Source organism: Melopsittacus undulatus, chromosome 8 (genome assembly GCF_012275295.1).
Source record: "Melopsittacus undulatus isolate bMelUnd1 chromosome 8, bMelUnd1.mat.Z, whole genome shotgun sequence".
In the NCBI taxonomy this organism is placed as follows: domain Eukaryota; kingdom Metazoa; phylum Chordata; class Aves; order Psittaciformes; family Psittaculidae; genus Melopsittacus; species Melopsittacus undulatus.
This window is the reverse complement of record NC_047534.1, coordinates 19533837-19551625: the sequence shown is the minus strand read 5'-3', so window position 1 is coordinate 19551625 and position 17789 is coordinate 19533837. Positions and strand designations below refer to the sequence as shown.

The 17789-nt window shown below is 39.3% G+C and overlaps 1 long non-coding RNA gene across 1 annotated transcript in view; it reads right to left on the bottom strand.

Annotated features, from left to right (window-relative positions):
* LOC115946784 (uncharacterized) overlaps positions 1–17789 on the bottom strand; it is a 33716-nt gene that overhangs the window by 9016 nt on the left and 6911 nt on the right. Inside the window, exon 2 of the long non-coding RNA XR_004080814.2 lies at positions 13804–13899. This is a non-coding gene — a long non-coding RNA (uncharacterized lncRNA). The remainder of the gene's footprint in view (positions 1–13803; positions 13900–17789) is intronic.

Genomic DNA, 17789 nt, shown 5'->3' with positions numbered 1-17789 from the left:
GCCCATGGACTTGTGTACATTCAGGTTCTTAAGATGGTCTCGAACCAGATCCTCTCCTACAGTGGGCCCAAGGTCTAGGTTTTCACAGTCCCTGTATCCACCTTCCATGACTTGGGTGGTGCGGTCAGAGCCTTTGCCAGTGATGACTGAGGCAAAGAAGTCATTCAGAACCTCAGCCTTCTCCATGTCCTGTGTAGCCAGCTCTCCTGAAAGCTTCTGGAGGGGGCCTACATTGTCCTTAGTCTGTTTTTTAGTCGCTACATACCTATAAAATCCCTTCCTGTTATCTTTAACATCCCTTGCCAAGTTTAGCTCCAATTGGGCCTTAGCTTTCCTAACCAGGTCCCTAACTACCCTGACAACATCCCTGTATTCATCCCAGGCCACCTGTCCTTGTTTCCACCTTTTATAAGCCTCTTTTTTCCTTTGAATTTTTCTCAGCAGCTCCTTATCCATCCAAGGGGATCTCCTAGCCCTCCTGCTGCACTTCCTTCTAGTTGGGATGCAACACTCCTGAGCCTGTAGCAGGTGATCCTTGAATATTAACCAAGAGTCTTGGACCCCCCTGCCCTCTAGGACTATATCCCATGGAACCTTGCTAAGCAGGTTCCTGAAGAGGCCAAAGTCTGCTCTCTTGAAGTCCAGGGCAGTGAGCTTGCTGCACGCTCTTCTCACTGTCCTGAGGACCTCGAATTCGACCATCTCATGATCACTGCATCCAAGACTTCCTTGGAGAGTCATATTTCCAACAAGCCCTTCCCTGTTGGTGAGCACGAGGTCAAGCAGGGCACCTCTCCTCGTCAGCTCCTTTATTGCTTGCAGAGGGAAGTCATCTTCCACACAATCGCGAAACCTCCTGGATTGCTTGTGCTGGGCCGTACCGTCGCTCCAACAGATGTCAGGGTGGTTGAATTCCCCCATGAGAACAAGGGCCTGTGACTGTGAGGCTTTTCCTATTTGTCTGTAGAGTTCTTCATGCACAGGTTCCTCTTGATCAGGCGGTCTGTAACATATCCCCACAGTAATGTGTCCCATCACCGATTTCCCCTTAACCCTGCCCACAAACTTTCTGTTAACTGATCACCTGTCCCCAGACAGAGTTCCATACTCTCCAGCCTATCCCTAACATATAGGGCAACTCCCCCTCCCCTCCTACCGGGCCTGTCTTTTCTAAAAAGCCTGTAACCTTCCATTCCAACACTCCAGTCAAAGGAGCCATCCCACCATGTTTCTGTGATGCCTATTATATCATACTCCTGTAGATGTGCCCACGTCTCTAATTCCTCTTGTTTGTTCCCCATGCTACACGGGCATTTGTATAGAGGCATCTGATCCGAGCTCCAAATGAAACCAGCTCATTGGCTGGAGCAGCTGGAATATCACTACATTGCTCAGAGTATTTATTATAGGTGCTGGCAACTGACTGGGTGTGTTGGGATGGAATGATGCTCCCCTCCCCCAACACAACTAGTTTAAAGCTTCCTTGACCAGCCTGGCAAGCCTCCCAGCAAAACCACTCTTCCCTTTCTTTATCAGAGCAGCTCCACCAGCCCCCAGTAGGCCTGGCCTACAGACTCTGGCCCCGTGTTCAAGACACCCAAACCCTTAACTATGACTCCACCATTTTAACCATTTATTAACCTGTCCAATCCTCCTAACCTTTGGAAGGTCCTCCCCTGTGTCTTGGAGAATTGTTAGAAAGATTATCTGAGCTCCAGAACCCCTAACCACCTCTCTCAGGGCTCTGTAGTCCTTCTTTATCCTCCTCAGGCTACTACTATCTATATCCCTAGTAGCACCCACATGTATCACTAGAAGCGGGTAATAGTCCATGGGACTTACTAGAGCAGGCAGCCTCTCAGCAACATCCCTGATTTGTGCCCCAGGTAGGCAACACACCTCCCTTGCGAGTGGGTCAAGCCAACAGATGAGCACTTCTGTCCCTTTCAAGGCAGAGTCCCCTACTACTACAACCCGCCGCTTTTTCCTGGCGGCACCAGTAGAGATCTTCTGTACCAGTGCACCAGCGGCTGTTTCTGGTGCAAGTGCATTTCCTCATCAGCCCCCTTCAGGACAGCAAAGTGGTTTTGGGTCAGGACAGCAGATTTAGGAGGAAGCCCCTTGCTTTTAATTGCTCTCTCCCTCCTTTTGTTGTTTTTTTTTTTTTTGTTACTAATTCCCAGCTTCCCTGATCAACAGCCTCCTTCTTTCCTCCATGAGTTAGAGGGGAAGCTTGAGGCCCCTGCACTGTTTGGGACTGGAGCAAGCAGTCCAGCTTCCTCTCAGCTTCCCTGACATCTTGCAGCTTACTGACAGCATCCCGCAGCTCAGCCACCTGCTGGGGGAGGACCTCCATCAGGGAGCAGCAAGTGCAGCCCTGCCCATTCTGCACCTTTCCCTCACAAGACCAGTGCAGGCACTCTCCACACTCTGAGCTCTGCATCGCAGCCTCCCCTCTTACCGGCTCTGTCTGGGTGCCTACGCTGGCCACCACCGGGGCAGCCAAGGCAGAGCTCCCAGACCGAACCTTGGTCATACGACGAGTGCTCACCATCTCGCTCGCTGGCCCGCGCAAACTGCCTCGATCAGCTCTGTTTGCTCTCTGTTATTTCCATAGCAACTTGTTCATATATTTTTTCTTAGGAGTAGGCCTTTTGGCTGTCTGTATTCTTTTCACACACCTGAAAAGATTTGGTTCTCAACAATATGAATAAGGCGTCCCATACTTTTGGTTTCAGTAGCAAAAGCAAAGCTATCCGCTGTGTTCTTGGTGATAACACGATGGCCGCAAGCTGAAGTTAAAGAAAGCGTTTCCATTCTCTCCACGAGAGGGCAGCATTGCTAATGGCACACTCAGCTTCTGTACCCTGCCTGCACTCATGCTTCTTTAGCTGTTACTCAGTAGGTAACTGTTCTGCAACTTTTGCGTGTTATAGAGAAATGTCTTTAAAATAAAGTACAAAGGAAAATGTTTTCTCTTCATAGATAGTTTAAAACCTATCATGTCCCCTGTAGCACTAAAATCTGGAAAAAAAAATTTGATATCGTATCCCTTAGTACCTGATACACAAAGTGACCTTGCTCATCTTTCTAATATATGCAAGAGTTGAAGAATATCCATGTAAAGATGACAAACAATTCTCCCTCAAGCTTCTTGCCATTTTTTTTTTCATTTCCCCAGCAAGTAAACCGTTGTTCTTGTTGGTGGTACACAGGACACTTGAATCCTTTATTGTGGACATCCTCGAAGGAAACAGCAATAGGAAAGAACATCCCCAGGTAAAACATCAGTTAAATCCTAAGTTCAAGAACTTACTGCTATGCTAGGAGTTGGAGAGAGTCTCTTAGAAACCCCTGACTTCCCTAAAATTTCACCAGCTATGCAGGGATGCAATTTGCAGACCTTTTCTTAAACCTGTATGGGTTTGAATAAAACGTAAGTCATTGATGAATAAACTGACATCATATTTCAAAACTTAACACAAAATGGGCTTCACTGAAACTAGGCTTCCTGCTGTGCATTCCTACCTTTACAATGGCAGAAGAACTGTCTTTGCTAATGAATGTCCTCTCAAAATGGAAAGCTGGGAGCTAGGGTATTTTGATCTGTAAGCCAGATTCTCCTTTTAGGATCACTGGCACAAGTGAAGGGAGTTTTCCCAGTGAGAATGGGGAAACTTACATGAGTTCTTATGCCTGTGAAATTATACCAATAAAAAGAAATCTGGCAGTATGGTTTCAAGGGCCACTTCAGAAAATTTGGTCCACCTAATTCATACAGGATGGCAGAAAGCCACTTCCACTTAACTCTTAAAAGTGTTGTCAGAGCTCTTTTGGGTTAGAAAACAAAAATATTGAATGTACTCTGTGTGCATACACTGAGTGAACAGAAAAGCATTATAAAGTGCTGCTTCTCCTTGTTGCCTGTGGGATTTAGACAGTATACTAAGTTCAAGTAACACCTCCTTGCACATAATATTGTGCTTTTGATTTGTTTTTCTGGTTCTAAGAAAGATACCTAAAGAAATCAATTAGCTGTACAGATGTAATGATAACACAGGCCAAGGAAAGTGCATGCTCGGCAAAGAATAACCTTTGTAATACATCTATGTCAGCAGATCTGCCCTTGATTACAAATATTCATGACTAATGGTGTAGTTTTAATTATAATGGAACACTTACTGTTGAGATGCTGCAAATCCATTGGATTTTCAAAAGCTTTTGTATTTGAATGCTTTGCCAATTCTTGCTGAAACTTGAGGGACAATAATTTTCTACAGAACTTGCCAAAGCCAACTTGTAGTCAAGATATTGTATGACAAAAGTCCTAAATGAGGTAAACCACATTGATGAACAGAAAATGCACAAGTATCCTTTCCTTTCATTTAAATTCTTTTTCAGTATCTTGATTATTTTTCTGACGAAAATGGAAACTGAGGGGATAAAATCCTTGTGGGAAACTCATGCTCCAGTGGATGATGTCTCTTGACATGTGATATTCTTAGGAATACAGAAATTACTGAATCAGGTCACAGTCAAGGTCTATTTTGTATTGTTTGCCTACTACTTTATTAGCATAGTCAAATAATTGAAGAGAAGTGAGGCAGGATCTTTTTTATTTAGCTTAATCTTGCGATTTTTTTGTGATTTCATTTTAATTATTAAGGAAACCAATGTACCTAAATAAAGCTTACTATTGTATAATACATCAGATCACTCCAAGCCTAATACAACAGGTTCACTGTCTCCTGGAACAAACTATTTCTATTGAATGTCCTATTTACTGTAAACAAAATCAAATACTGAAGATCCTTTAACTATCTTATGTAACTTGTTTCTTTCTCTAGTTCCTATATAATTTTCCTTGTAAATTAGTGATATTTGAAATGCCTAGTTCTGCTTCCTTTGCACAGCTAAAACTTCATTATTTTCAATCAACCTCTCTTTGTATATCTTTAAATATAATATTGTCTTTTTTTTCCCCCCTTTGCTTTTTATTTTGCATATGAGGCTGCTGCACAGACAAGGTGAAAACTGTGATCTAACTAGTCTGCATGCCTTCCATATTTTTTCATGGGAACTACAGGTCAATCAGCCTCACTTTTGCTCCTGTACAATCATAGCACGAATCTTGGAAGCCATTTCTGGGCACACAGGGAGTGAAGTGACAGGGAATACCCATCATGGCACTGACCAATTTGATTGCCTTCTATAATTAAATGACTGTGGGATGAGGAAAGTGGATGCTCTTTACTTTGACTTTAGCAAAGCTTTTGACACAATTTTCCACAGTATTCTTGCATAACGATGGGATTCAGTCTAGACAAATGGACTACTAGATGAATGAAAAACTGCCTGGATCACCAGGCTCAAAGAACAGTGGTTAATGGTTTGTACTTCACCTGAGGGCCTATTACAAGTGCAGCTCCTCAGAGGTCTACTCTGGGACCTATCTATTTTCATAACTTTGTTAATCACCCAGAGGATTACACAGAATATAATCTTCTGCAAACCTGTCGATGAGACCAACATGAGCGTTCAGCTCATCGCTCAAAGGCAGACTTGCCATTTAGAAGGACCTAGCATTAGGTTAGAGGAATGGGCTTATGGAAACCTCATGCAATTCAGAAGGGACAAATGCTTAGTCCTACGCTGGGGATGGACTAACACCTTGCAATTGTAAAGGCTGGGAGGACTGACTGGTAAAGAGAACACATCTGAAAAGGACCTCAGGGCTCCTGTGGACAGTGAGCTAAACATGATTCAGCAGTCTGCCCTGGCAGCAATGAAGGCTAAGAGCATACTGGGCTCTATCAACAGCAGCACAGCCAGCAGGCTGAGAGAACTGATTATCCCATTACTAAGCATGCACCAGACTGCACATGGAATATTCTATCCAATTTTGGGGCCCACAGTATAGAGAAGATGATAGAGTTGAACAAATCCAGCAGAGAACCACCATGATAGTCAGAGGCTTGAACCAGTTGCCCTATGAAAACCAGTTAAGAAAAGCTTATTCACTCTGGAAAAGGCTTAGGAAGGCCGTTTAACAGCCTTACTATACCTCAGAGAAGGTGTCATGGTTTGAGCATGTTTTGAGGGTGTTTTTTGTTCAAGGTTTTTTTCCAGCCAGGTGGAGGAGGGGAGTCCGGGAGGAAGGAGAGACAGGACACCTGACCCAGGCTAGGCAATGAGGTATTCCATACCATAGCACGTGATGCCCAGGAGGCATACTGGGAAGGAGAAAGCTGGAGGGGTAGGGCTCTGGAGGAAAATGGAGGAGGGAGCACATGGTGCTCGGCCAGGCAGGGTGGAGTGAGTTATGGGTCGGTGGCTGGTGGGGTGTTGTATTCTTTTCACTTGCTGTTTGCTGTATCATTATTATTTGTAGTAGTGAATGGCAGTAGGGGTTTTGTGTTATGCCTTAGCAATTAAACCGTTCTTATCTCAATCCGTGGGGGCTACATTCTTTGGATTCTCCTTCCTAACTCTCCGGGAGTTGGGGGACTTGGTTTAAACCACGACAGAAGGTTACCAAGAGAGAAGCTTTTTAGCAAGGTGTGTTGTGTGAGAATGAGAGATAATGGCCACAAATTGAAATGTATGAGATTCTGATGAAGGTAAAAAAAGTTTCGCTTTAAACATTATTAAACACTAGGCTGCCCAAAGAGCTTCTGAGATCTTTGTCTTTGCAGATTTCCACAACCCAACTGTATAAAGCCCTGAGCAACGTGGTCTCAATTCATTGCTGTTCTTGCTTGGAGCAGGCAGTTGAACTACAGGACCTCTAAGAATCTAAATGATTCTGAAGCACAGAAGATGGTTGAAAGCCTCTGCTTTTAAAAATGTTAAATGGACAGTGGTCTCTTCTGAACATTGAGAAATTTGAAAAGACCTTTGCAATTTTTCATTGCCTGTATTTCAAAAAATAACAATGTAAGATACTACTTTGGAAAGTATGCCTGGTTAGTCTAATGCTATTTACAATACAGCCCCAGAAGCTGAAAGGCTTATTAACACCTGTGTTTCACCATCACAGAAGGATGAGGATGTAAGTAAATGCCTGTAACAAACTATTTATCATACTTGTACAGTGAGATAATACAGAGAAGTGTTTTATTACGTGGAAGTAGAATTGGCACCAGCAATAACAGCTGTCAGTGTGAGACTCCCCAGAAATCCAAAAAATGACAATCATTCCATTCAGTGTTCATATTTTTGCAAAGAGCTTTTACTTTGTGCTTCAAAGGAACAGAGCTATAAATTAAGCAGAATGATATGTATTCATATTTCTTCAGAAATGTGGTAGATAGTGTGCCATATGACTGATTATAAATTAGGAATATAACCACAGGAGAGAACAACAACAGAGATGGATAAAATAGTGAAGGCTGATAGGAAAACAAACAGTATGTCGAGAGCCCAAAACATGAGGCACACATAGAGTGAAAATCTAGTGACACCCAAGAGGCTTAAAAAAAAGGCTGCAGATTTTGAGTAATTCCTCTGTGAAGATAAATACAGGAAAGACAAAATGAGATTGCAACCCTAGTAGAGTGGGAAATATGTGCCTCTTGCAGGTGTTAGATCACTTGTGGCAAAGAGCCTGTGAACATTACATAATGGAGCAGTAATAGCCTCCCAGCCCTGTGGTCTGCACTGCTGCCTGGAATGCAGGGCTTCACATACCAAACACATTCAGCTTTCGGTCTCTGCCACTGTGATGTTACAGTGTGGACCACTTTTATGGGAAGGTATCTTCACTTGTACAGTGATGCAGGGGCCTTTTGATGACATTTCCTGGTATTTCCTGGCCTTTGGTGAGCATTCTAGGTAGATTCCAGCTTTGAGATTTCCTATTTCTGTTCATTCATCTATAAAATTCATGAAACAACTCTTCCTTCAAAGATGGTATAAGAATTACCATGAGCAAGAGACCTGTTCAGGCATTAGTGGTAACAGCTGTAGAGTGCTCTTTCCTGGAAGGATACTCTTCCTCTAAGTATATCCTTAATGTGATGAGGTCATACTTGAGCATATGCCTCTTCAGAGCTGCCCATTCCAATGCAATGTCTTGTCTTTATGTTATTAGGCTGCTAGACCACTGTAGCAGTGATATAACGATTGCTCAGCTTGAGAAGGCAGTAACTGGACATAAACCTGCATGTATTAAGGACTGCTTGGACTATTCTGTTTGCAAATGGTTCCAATACACAACATCATTGTAAGAAGTCCCTAGAGTTTTGGGGAGTTGACAGTTGATGCAAGAATGGCATTTTCACTTATAATACACTAGGTCCAGATTTGTGCATAGTTGTTCCTTTAAGGACAGATTTCAGAAGTCCAGAATGAGGTCTTCCACCTGTTGTGTGGTGTTTCTTAAATACTGTTATTCTTCAGAGGAGGAAACACTTCTCCAGCTTCTGTTGTAAGCTGAAGCTCAAGAACAGTCTTGCAAAACTGTACGATTCAGTCTGAGTATTTGCTCCCCCTCATATAACTCAAACATGTGCATCCAGCTCAGTGTGTCAAAAATGCGGCTTTTTGACCCTGCAGAATTAAATTTGAGATTCATTGTTATGGTCTGATATTTCATATTTGCTTTCCTTTTTAAATGCACTTTAATAAGTATCTGCAGCCAAAGTCCAAATCCTCAGATGCTGACAACTAGCACTGTTCTTTGAGTTAGCACAACTATGTCAACTGAACAACTGCTCCAGTGAGTACTAGCTAGAGAGGGGTGCACTAATTTTACAGAGGTGTGCAAAGAAGCCAATTTGCAGTGTGAATGAGTATGTTTAGAGAACAGAGTTATGTAATTCATCTATTTTGAGGATTAGCCATCCCCGAAGTTCTGAAAAAGGTAACTGGGTTGGCCTATTTATAGAGTCTGTTCCTATAGTTACAGCACAGATGCTAGCATGGAACAAAACCAGATTGTTAGCTCAAACCATCTCCTCTGTGCACTTTGGTAAATTTATACTTTCGCAAATGTTTATAGTTCTCTCAGATACAAAGAAATTTTGGGGGTTAGGATGCCACTCTTGCCTCAGCAGCTGTTTGCACATTAGTATGCCTTATTTCCCAATAGCTTCTGACCATGTGTTTGTTTTTCAGATAATTTGTGTTACAGAGATATGTGGAGCCTCCTTTTATAGGAGTTTCTCCAGAGAGAGAAGGGCAGTAAACCTGGAAAAAGTAATGCAGTAATTGCCTTAATTATCCAATCTTTAATTTTACCAGGCTACTAGGGATGATGGCTCAGAATATTCCTTTTCATGATCCTTCCTTTGTGAGCTGCATTGTAGGATCACTGTAAAATTACAAAGCCCATTGTTATTGCTACTAAAACTGTGCATCAGAGTTAGTGGAAAAATACAATCCATACTCGAAGAGATCACAGTCCTGAGGTCATGCAGAATTGTACAACTTACAGGAGAGGAAGGAACAATTTGCAGCAGTATAGTGTAGGTTTGGGCTGCTTCTTATAGATTCTTTTTATGTATATTTGCCTATATAGGGTAATTGTTTTCTTAAATACTGGGGAACAGCCAGTTGTTTTGGTAATTGGCAGTAAAGCAAAATGCAAAAGAGACAAGAGAAGAAAAGTTATGTGGCCAACGGAGAAAATCCTGTTCGTAACATAGAGGTACCACAGAAAAAGTAGTTAGGAACAGGATTCTAAAAGGAATTGCCATTTTAGTAAGGACTATGAAACATGGAAAATTATGTGACTTGATTAGGCAGAATTGTTAAATTCTTACCTTAACTAATCTATCCTATGAGACAGGGAGATCACAATGTAAAACAAAGGGTAGCAGAAAATAAGGGCAGAAATATTGGCTTAGGTGCTTTGCTACTCAGTCATACCGTGTAAGTGAAACAAATCTTCATTTGTTTCTATCCTAGCCCAAACTGTAGAGATTAAAATGGCGACATACAATGCACTGAAGTGGGGATATAGGCCTTTTACAAAAAGCCTAGAAAATTAAGATGAAGAGTCTGAATTCCAAATGGAAGAAGAGACACAGCCTTAGGAATCGATTTCAGCAGTCGCTAAGCAGTGAACTAAGCAGTTTAACTAGAAAAAAAAATAAATTGAGATAGTCTGTATAGCTTTGTGACAGAGAAGAAATACATGTCAGCATGGAAGATCTAAAGGAGATGTACTGAATAGTAGAATCTCCCTAATGCACTGGACTACCACTACAGTTAATAAGGCTCTCGTTTATTGAAGACTGTAGTAGAAGAGGCTAGGGTGACGATGTGCAGAGCCAAACTCCAATGCTTAATTCTTTTGAGTCTCACTGGCTCAACACAGAGCCTGAAACGAAGGGATGAAAGCAAGCAACTGTTAAGCACTGAGACCCATGCATCTTAACGTAAAGTGCATTTTCTCATAGACCACAGTGTCAAATCCAATAAGAAAAAAGAACAAAGTAAAAAGCAGATGAAGTGATGGATGCTTTAATGTGCTAGACTTTTTTGTGAACTGGATTCTGAGAATTATTACAGGAATTTCATGTTAGTGCTCATATTTCAGGAAGGTCTAAGAAGAAAAATGAGTTTTGAGAAAATTACTGGTCAACATAGAAGGATTTAAAATATACATATAATGCAAATATAAAATGTCTTTTGAGTTCTGTAAAAGAAAACTGTTAATTCAAGAACTGGATTTTAACAACTATTAGTAATCCAGATAATAATTTACTGAAGAGGATGGATTAAATAAAGAAGGGAAAATACAGAAAAAGTATAAACCTTTTAGAAAATACTATAAATATGTGTACAAATACATTAAGATAATATCTTGAAGAAACTTCAAGCCAAAATATTGAACTCCTGACTTCAGTAAGTCTTCTACATAGAAGTTTTTATTTAAAGGACTTTATTTCTGGGACAGAGTCTTTAATATATAACTTGCAATATTTTATTTGCTGTAATTAATATCTGAAATAATAAAAGCTTTGTATAAAATACAACACTTTTTTATCTTAAAAACACCATTATTAAAGGGTCTGCATCTTCTTGTGTGCTTGCATAGCACCTAGCACAACATTTTCTTTCAAACCCCAAACAATACATTGATTTTTGCAAGTTCTCTGTATTTCTAAGTTTTTCAGCTGACTATGGACTATAATATTTTTCAGGACATTCACTGGATCGAAGGAAAGGCATGAAGTGTCATCATTCATTTATAAACTGTAAACTTTGCTCCCATGAGATTTTATCAAGGTCCAGATTGCTTACTTGGATGCTATCTGCTCATCTGCAGTGACTGCAAAAATTATGGGAATATGAGCTTGAAATGTCTTTTCAGTAAAAAGGGTAGAAAAATACGTGGCTACCTGCATAAAACATGCAGACCTTCATTGTTCCATCCTGTATCATTCTGAGTCATCTTTTTTTTAAATTTTATTTTATGCAGAGCTAGCACATTCGTTTTTATCATGGTTTTAGGTCAAACCTGACACTTGCAGATACCTGCTGCTCCCTACCTCCCACTTTTAGGATCAAGTGGACAGCAATATTTAATTACTCACACCATTATTAGTAGATGTTTTAATAGATTTTAAAATGATGATTTTATAGGATGTGCATGTATTTGGCTGTGTGTGCAGTACAGAAGAGAGGTTTCCTGAATCCTGAAGTCTTGAGTGAGGTGCTTCAAACTGGGGAAGGTAGGCAGTGGATTTTAGACTCAGCCCTATTTCAGTGTTGCATTTCTCTCTGGGATTACTCGTGGTCTCAAAGCTGGTCTCCTTGTATGGCTTGTCAAGGGTGCTATGTTGGTTTCAAGGGTGACAGAAAAGAACATGAGCCGTCATTATAGCTCCAACTACACTGTATGTCACTAAATGGGAACTCAAGCCTGCACAAAATATTTGGAGCCAGTATAGGCCAATGAAAACCCTGGCCTATGTACAACTATAAGTATGTGTTTATGCATATGTATAATTCAATTTGGTATTGATCCCCAAAATCCGATAATCCAACAGTAGTTTTGAGTACTGTACTAGTTTCCTATCTACTGAAAAAGGCCATATAGTACTGTACTGTTCATTATAGCAATGAGTTCAGCAAAGCAGTAACAGCATGGCATTTCACTCTCATGAAGGCTAATATCCCACTAATTATTTGCTGTAAAATAATTTACAACTTTCAAATTCCAAGTAAAACCTATACTTTCACACACAATTTTACAAATACTTTCATATTTAGTTTACAATTCACTAACAGCACTATAAAAATGTGCCAATATGTATGTGCTGAAACTAACCACAGCTTTAATTATTGTTCATGATGCGCAATAACATTTTTGCTACTGACCATTGAAATGTGTCTCTGTACAGACTAGGAGGTACCTCATCTTCATGACTTTCCTTAACAGACATTTTAGCATTCCTCCAGGCTACTCTGGGCTGTTTCATCAAGCTTCAGATTCTTATCATGACAGAGAGATGAGGTAAGCAGGGCTCTCCATTTAGGCTTCAAAATAGCCATGTAATGCTATGTGAAATTCTATGCAGCCATGTTATAGGGTGGCATGCAGAGAGCAAACACACATACATTCATGATCATATCATCAAAGCCTGGCATGTCCATGATAGGTCAATGGGGAAATTCTGTAATAAACTGGATAGCTCTGTAAGATAACATGACTAGGTTACATTGAGAGCTAACAGGGGTGTCCACTCAGATATTGTATATGATTCATTTAATCAGAGAAAACTCTAGAAATTATCTGGATCACAGTTACCTTTACAGTGTCCAGTGTATCTCCCTAGGTAAATAAGTGTACCTAAAGTCAGGTGACTGTGAGTAGAATCTACCAGCCCCTGTTTTCTGTTTTCTCTCTGATCTTTTTTCTCAGTGATGTCTTTGCCTAACGTCCATAACTTAGAAATATCATCAGTATATACTTCCTTCAGAAAGAAATCAGGCAGATTCAGGAACATTATGATAATCAGATGAAAGATTTTATGTAGCTAGAAAAAAATATACTGGCAAGAAATTATTTGCAAATTCATGTTTGCCAGTAGCTGCTAAGAACACATTGTATGAAGCAGATTGGACACAAAGAATGTGATAGCTCATCTTTTGATTTTCATATAAGTCCCTGTGCTGGTTTTTATCTAACTGGAAACTAGCATGTGGTCAAAGCTTCATCCACCTGCAAGAACCCAAAAACCATCTGAAGATACCCAACATTGCTTACATAAATTACCAAAGACGCTGCTGTGGTATTTGAAAAGCCACAAATCTTGTCAATCAAATGAAGTTCTAAAGAGTTTACTGACTGTCACTTTGGTTCTTCATTGTGTCAAGGCAGAAACATTCTGTGGACACATTTAGAAAGGTTGCCTCACCAATCATCCTGTGTGTCACCAATTACTTTGTTCCCTTGCTCAATGATCTACTAATATTCACTTAGCCACACTTGCATTTAGAAAGCTTTTTATCTGGAGTTACACACTTGAACAAGGAAAGTGGAAAAAGCTTTTGTAAACAGTACAGAAGTAATTTCACTGCAGTATTTAAGCCTTAAATCTAGAGCATGAAGGATTCTGTAGGAATATTAATACACCAGATTACACAATTGATTTGTGAAAACATGCTTTAGTGCCTTAAGAATACAGTTGTAGAAAGCTGTGTCTTCTATCCATTATCCCAGTAACGTACCTTAGTATGTGCTCAGTTTCAAGATACAATATAATACTTTTTCCTGACAAAATGAATAGAATATATGAAGTAGATTATAAAGAATTCAGAATTTTTAGAATTTGGCCATTGCTCACCTACCTGGCTGTAAAGTCTGTCTAACTGCTTTCCTCTTGTTTTCAACCCTGGAGTCTGATTACATTCAATGGAACAAATTCAACGTAAGTGGCACACCACCTGCAAACAAAGCAACACAGATTTTTTTCATGCACAGTTGATTCAAGTATCTGTACAATCTATAAGGGAAGGTCAGAGAAGGGTAGTTTTCTGACTGATCAAGAAAAAGCCTTGTCAGAGGAAAAGGCTATGGGCATCTCTTCTCTCCCACACTGTGATTCCAGCATCTCCAGTTCTTCAGCCATCTCCCTCATCTTCAGAAGTCCTATGCCCTTGTTTCATGTCTACAATGCCTCATGGCACAGAGAAGCCATCACTGTAATAAACTGTAGTATTAAACACCTATAAAATATTTACCACATTCCATATTATTTAAATTTTATTACATCTCACTGTTACATTAAAACAACAGTGTTAAACCAGAGTTAAATCAAACAAGAAACTGAAAATTAAGGGCACCATTTTGACTACAGATTATTTCCATTTCCAAGAGTGAAATGGAAATCTCGTTCTTGTTAATCACCACCCCTGGAAGTGTTTAAAAAAACATGTAGATGAGGCCCTTAGTGACATGGTTTAGTGGCCTTGGCACTGCTGAGGTAGAGGTTGGACTTGATGATCTTACAGATCTTTTCCAACCTAGTTGATTCTATGATTCTATATTGCTATATTGTCTCATTTCCAATATAACATTCTCTGGTTTTAGATGATGATAAAAGAGAACATTCAGTTCAAGGTTAGGTCTAACCTGACACAGTTTGCTGAAGAAATAATCACAAATTTGAACTACAATCTACTAAGCATTATTGTATTTCAGCCTAAGTCTCATTAAAGGTTACCTGCTCTCACTTCTCTTTCAAAGGAAAAGAAATACATTTAATGTTTTATAGTTCGTTAACTGCTCTGTTCAGTTGTACCCAGTTTCGTGCATTGGCTCATTCACAGCCTGCTGTTTTCAGAATATGAAAACTCAGAATCCACTGTGTTTTCCCTCCTTTTATTCTAAGGGAAGGAAAAAATCATTTCATGTAGGTCATTCCTCATTTGTAAGCACTAGAAATTCCTGAGAAAAACTTGGGGGTGGTGGGGGTGGTGTGTGTGTGTGCCTCAACCATTTTTGCCATTGTATTTATATACACAGTCTTATACCTACAAAGGATCAAGAAATGCGTTTTCATTGAGGAGATAATTTTTTTTTTCTGTCATGAAAGTTTATATACCTCTTTTTCACCACAGTCTCCATAAATGCGGGCAGTCTTAAGACTCCTAATAAACAGCGTTTCAGCAGGCGTTAGCCCTGGCTTCCTGGGTTCAGCTCTTTCATTAAGCAGTGGCCAAAAGAGATCTGATTTTTCTTAAGGGATGCTTAAAAGAGAAAAATTAGAATCTGAACATAAATCTTCATCTTTCTGAAACATCAGAAGAGCTCAAATCCATTTTCAGCTCATCATTTTATGGTGAAAGCACTGTGTCCAAACAAAAATGTTCACAATTCCCAGTATTATGTAAAAAAGCTGCACTCATTTGGTCCATTATCTGTCATTCCCACATTTGATATGCCAAGTTTAGCAAGTAGAGATGACATGGGTTAAGTTGTTAGCAGCAATATTATAAAATAACATAATTTCTGTATATCAGGAATAATAATCCAAACCAAGTAAGTTATTTTTTCTGCATATACAGAAAAAACTATGCCCATTTTGAGATGTAATTTAAAGTTTCTTTAATTACAACTGTAGGTTCTATTTATTTACAAATAGTGGGGTACATATTCGATATTTTTAGTATTTTTGTATCTTCACTTATCTGAGACAGTGCAATTCTAATTTGTCTTGTGCATTTTCACATGGAAATATTTTTAAAGTATTCAGTTCAGCCATCTTTGAGATTTTAGGTACAACGTATTTAATACCTTTGAATAAAAAATCCTATTTCAGAGTTGTTTCAAAGACTAGGTATGCTGCAAAGAAGCTGGCTAAAACTATATCTTGTTTAAAGGCACCTTCACTAATATGCTGTAAATTGTGTGAAGTGACTTAAGGGTTTTCAATTACACCATCATGCTCTGGTATTTTCTCTGTCTCAGTTTTATACAAAGCTCCAAGCTGGGGTCTCTTCCATATTTATATGTCTTTTGTAAGGGATACAACTCCAACTAGAATAATAATGTTGGCAACTCAAGTCTGCAAACACTCATTTTACAATTCTTACTAATGGCTTATTGCCGATTTCTGCTATCAAATGCTGCCAGTTTATATGAAAGCATGATTTTTTTTTGTATACAGACACTAGATTTTTTTCATGTTTGTCCTTTAGTTAAGGCTTTGGTAGATGTTCCATAGGAATGCCAGGCCTCTGTAAAAATACTGTCATGTTTAAAGGTTTTACAGATGTTTGTTATGGTAAAATCTAAAAAATGCAACTTTTCATAATCAACTGTATAGAGATTTTTCAAATCCTTTCCTGGCTTGCCGTGTTCGTTGAACATTTTTAGTCATTAAAGCCTTCAAGTTACTATCCCTGGTGGCCACACCAGATACAAAACATACTGTCCCCATAAACCTTTGTTTACGCTTTCTTTTTGTGTAGGTTGAAGGATATTGACAACCGAGAATATAATGTTGAAAGCCTCTCTACCTTGTTTTCTTGAACTTGTTTAAGTGGATTATTTCTGTACTTCTCAGTTTCTCAATTTACTGCTTACTGAGGGAACTTCTTTAGAGCTTTATGGAGTTTCTGTTTCTTCCCTTCCTTTCCACTTGTGAGTACCATCTATATAAATCAATACTGTAAAATATCTGTGAAATACAACAGATATATAGTGTAACCAAAAAAGCATGATCCACTATCATCCCAGGGCTTCTGCTCCTCTCCAGTATATTCTTTCACAAAGAAACCTAGTATCTGAGCGGAAGTGTCTATTGCTATTTCCCACAAGTATTAGAGATGTTAGCTTTTCAATATTTTGTCATAATCTTGCATTTGTAGATCACTAACCTTGCTGCCCAATGTAAATTTTACCTGCCTTCATTTAACAACATAAAGTTTTCTTTGCAAATAATTTCAACAGCTTCAGAGATCATTTTATTTTGGGCACAAAACTATGAGGAATAGGGAATCTGAATTTAAAAGTCAAACTTCTTCACAGGTACCCAGGATACTTTCTTTTTGCTGAGATCTTTCTTTTCCCTGTAAATGCCAAATTAACAAAAGCATCTGAGGGTGGGTACATGAGGGTCAGGAGGGTGTGTGTTGAGAGTGACATCAACTGAGACAATAAAAGGGCTTCTAAGTTACTTAGAAGCTCTATTTTAGAGTTACATTTAAGGGGTCCACTGAACCAATTCAGTAGTCTTTAAATATACTTGACATCAAGAGACAGTCATCTGCTGACATACCCAAACCAGAAATCTGTGTAAGATACTATCTGGTAAGTATACTCTATTTTATTTCCAAGTTCTCTAGAAGACTTACTTAGAAAATGTTATCATTGATTCTTTGTTAATTTTTACATTAGCTTCTGTTCAGCCTATATTAAAAATAAAGTATTAATACAATCAAATTGTTTTATTATCTGAACCAAATTTGTGACATAAAAAAAATTTGAGGCAGTGAGTTAGAAATATCTTGAAGCAAATCCAGATCCTGACTGCTGGGACCACATTGAGACTGTCATGTAAGACACCATTCAATAAATGCTTTTCTGACCCAGAGTAAAGCTGCAGAAAATACTGCAAAAATGTATCAAATTTCTTAAGCTACAACAAAAAAAAAATGCTTATTCTGGCTGCCAATACTGAGAATCCAGACTAGAAACTGATGTTTGGACTGTGTCATTTCTGCCTGTTGTAGCATCAGCATTAGTAAATATTTCTCAAATATATCCCAAGTGGCAGTTTTGCTGCTGATATACAAAGCAGAGTGGAATTCATACTGGCAATGCAGGATTA